We start from the raw sequence: 4,646 nt of genomic DNA on the forward strand, positions 1-4,646 counted from the left end.
TTAAGTGGGGGCTATTGAGGGCTTGCGAGATACCGGTAGGTCATGATCAACGTGTTGGAGACCCCTGCACTAATGGGTCCGACTAGAATGACAAATATTGTTACTTCCGCCTATTCCGTCAGCCAATAAATAGTTTAATCATAAACCTTTTTTATTTATTTCTTTTCATTTTTAAGGGGCCCACAGGGGGGTCCAAAGTCTGTGCCCCCCCCCCCCTAGAACCGCCCCTGCCTCGAGGGCCGTATCAAATGGTCTCGTGGGCCGTATACGGCTCGGGGGCCGGAGGTTCCCCACCCCTGGTTTGCATGCATAAAAACCTTCATAACACACAAGGGGACGGGTAATAACCGGAAAAGCATGACATGGGACCTTTAAGTTAAAAATCTGACTGACCACATAATGCTGTAAACCATGGAGAGTACGACTCTGTTGTATCTGGGATCAGTATTAGCGATGGACCAGGACGATGACATGCATGTTAGCTCATGTCTAAAGGAGTGAGATCAACAGACGAGTTTACAAAAAGCTGTGGTTAACCTCGCCTTCACCCTGACCATGTGACCTCAGCAGAGTAAACAGTGATACAACCATTTCCACCAGAGCAAGAATAACCTCCTGAGAAACACTGCAGCATGACTGAAAACACACTGTACCTCCGGTTCAATCCCGTCTCCTCAGTTTCTGTCAAACCCCACTATTATTCTTTTAATATGAGCATAATTATTATAGTAGTGGTCCATTGAGTCTAATGAACCAAAACTGGCCATGTTTATTGGCAGGAATAATAAAGCAAGACAGGTTGGTCTGATGTCCACAGTATCACAAGAGGTATTGATCCCTATTCCATAGAAGAAATTATGAATCAGTAAGAAAAGTCAAATGAATGCCACCATATAGCTCAGTAGGAAGAGCTGGCAGCCTGTGTACTGGGGCTTGGTACCCATGCGGAGGAACCAGGTTGAAATCCAGCTTGGGATCATTTGTCACCTACTTCCCCTTATAACACTGTCACTTTAATAAAGGCACTGAATACATTATAAAATTGCAATTTTGAGGAACCTGGGATCTAATGTGTTCATACATTATTACACAATTACACCGTAGTTGTTATGTTATGACACAACTTAAATCATATTGAGCATAAAGGGTCAGATCTTTACTCATCTACTTTAACTTATCTATTCAATTCTATTTTGTTAAAGTCTCATACAGTCAAGTTATACTAGTTATTAACCCATTTTCAAATTGCTCACTGTAATATACTGTATTGCAGGGGTTTTTTGTAGGTCCTTTTATTCATTTTGGATGTTTGAACTTGGATGTGTGTGTGTGTGTGTGTGTGTGTGTGTGTGTGTGTGTGTGTGTGTGTGTGTGTGTGTGTGTGTGTGTGTGTGTGTGTGTGTGTGTGTGTGTGTGTGTGTGTGTGTGTGTGTGTGTTTTTAAATGGCCCATTTTTTTTACTGCATCCACAAATTAAGTTTTTAACTTGAAATGTTTTTCTTTAATTGAACTCATCATGCATTACAAGTTCTCAAAACAAGGCCCACAGCAAAGTGGTTCAGTGGCAGTGCCTTGTACAAAAGTGCCCTGTTTTGCCCCAATGTGTACCTTTGAAGTTAAAAATACAGCTTATACTGTACCCTTAGCGACCAAAACATACCCATAAACAGTGGTTGAGTCATAGGGGAATATTCTGAAAATCATAAAGCTACATTTGTTTTCATTTCATCTCATTTTTGGAATAAATACAAAGTGAAATATATATTTTATCACAAACACCCAGTGCCTCACTAGCTTCCCAGTTTGGGGCGCCCTGAAGCAAAATGTGTGCCAACTACCCATATTGTGTTTTAAATGGAACACATGTGGGACCCACGACACGTGTGAAAAAAATATTTTTCAGTCCAAACATACGCTCCCCCTGTATACTCGTGTTTCTGAGGGTGTGTGATGTGTGCTTGCTGACACAGTTGACAGGGCTGGGCAAACACACTTAATGAGCGACTACTCTCCAATTATGTATTTCTGCTCTGTTTTCTCAACATTTCTAGACATGCTGCAATCTAAATTTGTCGTTGCTCCGCCTTAGGAACCAAAACAAACGGAAGTGACTGACTTAAACCGCACATGTACACACACACGGACACACACACACACACAGACGTTGCTATAGGAATAGCTGCTTAGCAAAGTCCTTGAGCTTGAACTTGCCACATCTAATTATAGTCTCTATTTCCCAATTTAAAAGAAGGCATTCTGAAATGGATGAGCCATCTTTGTTTCTTTATTTTCTCTTTTCGGCATCCTCTTCCCTCTTAAACGCAGCAGGAATAGAGCTATTGGGGTTCATTTAACTGACAGATTATTTGAAATTGAAAGTGTTTGAGCTAAATTTCTTCTCCATTTAGAACCTCTTCCCCTTCCTTCCTTCCTTCCTTCCTTCCATGAATGATTTGTATAAGTGCAGTAAAAGTATCTCCTGTTAGCCCATCTAATCCCTACAGAGACTCCTTATTGATTTACCATACATCGTAATAAATACATGCACTTAAATCCGCCAGTTGGGTAAGCTAATTACATCTTATTCTACTTGTTTCAAAGATATCTCAATCAATCAGTTCTCCATCTAATAAGAATCAAATTCATGTCACTTAATTCAAGACATTTGCATTAGTAATATAAACCAGATTATCACACCCCCGCCGGCAAGGTTTTTCACAAGGCTCTTAAGACTTTTAATAACCTCTTAAAGTGAATCCCAGTGGAAAACACGTCTCCTGCGGCTCAGTGTCTTAGCGTGTCAGTGGGCTAATCCCCTCCCTCTTATTGTATGTGTAGGGAGGCACTTTTCACTATTAATCCCCCTGAGATTTACCATCCATCACATGTTCTTTTGTTAACTGAAAGTGGTGGTATAAAATAACATTGGAACCAGCTTCAGGGTCCGGTAACATATATAAATCCTACCTAAAACCAGCTGAAAAAGTGATAAATAAACATTTGAGATAACAGGAAGGGGTCTTACCTTTACTGGTGTCACAGAACAAGAAAATCACAGCTGTATGAAGTCTGATGAGTGAAAGTCTGACTGGTGGAGAAAATAAGGTGGAGACTTGACAGGGGGAGGGAGGGAGAGAGAAAGCATGATAAACCATACAGTCACACTGCAACTTGCACTTTGCCCTCTGTTGGACTGCAATGATGTGACAGCACTTTACTCTGGTGTGCATGTGAAAGTGAAAAAGGCTGAGACAGTTATAACATCCTGAAATCCTCTATTAAAAACACTCTTTAGCACATACAGTAGCGGATTAAGGTGAAGCCTGGAAACACAAACATTTGATCAACTTTTTAATTTCAAGCACACTCAGTTCCTCATCTGATAAGGAAGAACTATTTGGAATCATAAACCTTATTTATTATATTACGGTGCTAACTAACAGCTGTGGAATGTAACTGAGCACGTACAATTTAACATACTTAAGTGTTTCAATAGGTTAAGATAAGATAAGATAGTACTCAATTGATCCCAATTTGGGATTTTTTGTGTTGCAGCAGCAGCATAAAAGACATGGCATTGTACAATACAAATTAAAAAGTTGTTACTTCATACATTAATCTAACTGCATGGGAAATGTACAAATATGTGGATTTAGATTTTTTTTAGAAAGGGGGTCAAATATATGGCTATGATTCAACTACAATATAAACGTGCTTTACTTTGGCCCTCTACGATATGAAAGTGTGTTTTACATCACTAATGATAAATGATTAATACATATTAATGTAACACTGATACTTCCACTTACGACATCCTAGTATTTTCATATAATCTGGTTTTGTTTTCATTTTTTAATAACAAGAAAAGGATCTGATGACTAAATAACAAGATAATGATACTATTACAGGTCGACAAGGTGATTGGGCATATATCCCACTAGGTGGCGCCAGAAGACGAGCTGCAGATATCCCCTGTTTCCTTAAACCATGCAGTACTTTGTGTTGCCTTCACTGGCTCTTTAAAGCTCGTACTTCGTAATTTGCGAGGATCCTGTGGCGTTTTCTTTTAGTTATATTTATTGGAATATCAAAAGTAGATATTGTATATACAGTATGTAATATCTTGCTGTTCACATTCCTTCATTTATTTGATAGCATTAGTTACTATTCACTCACGAAATCAATATGTTTGCAATGAATTCAAAATGTATGAAGAGCTTTGAAAATGTAAAGTCGAATTACATAAATTACAAATTGATCATTTTGATGATTGATTATTCGTTTCATGTAATAGCCTTTTTAATGCATTTCCTTAAATAAACATAATAAGGCTTAGTTTAAACATAGTGATTCCTTCAAATAATACTGAAGTAAGTGGTTAGACAAAACAAAGCAATGAGAAGGTTTTATTTTTCTCACTATTTTGTCCGTAGTTTTTATAAATCAAAAAAACTTTTGATGAATGGAGAAAACAATCAGAAGTTGTTATTCAAAGATTGCTCCAGCTCAAATAACTGAAAAACTGCCCTTTCACAGTTTTTTCACCAAACCACGTTGAAAAGGGGTAGGGCAGTCCCTAAATTTACAAATTCCGAGCATTCCAAGGCACTTGAAGGTGTCATAATTCATATCCAATGAGACCCCGC

General features: G+C 38.5%; 1 protein-coding gene across 4 annotated transcripts in view; it reads right to left on the bottom strand.

The window, feature by feature from the left end:
* Window positions 1–3,111, bottom strand: part of tns3.2 (tensin 3, tandem duplicate 2) — a 54,647-nt gene extending 51,536 nt beyond the window's left edge. For all 4 annotated transcript variants that reach the window (XM_079687039.1, XM_079687038.1, XM_079687037.1 and 1 more), the window contains exon 1: window positions 3,026–3,111. The gene's annotated coding sequence lies outside the window, so the exon portion shown is untranslated. The remainder of the gene's footprint in view (window positions 1–3,025) is intronic.
* Between the last annotated feature and the right edge of the window lie 1,535 nt (window positions 3,112–4,646).

Source organism: Notothenia rossii, assembly GCF_949606895.1.
Source record: "Notothenia rossii genome assembly, chromosome: 1".
Lineage (NCBI taxonomy): Eukaryota > Metazoa > Chordata > Actinopteri > Perciformes > Nototheniidae > Notothenia > Notothenia rossii.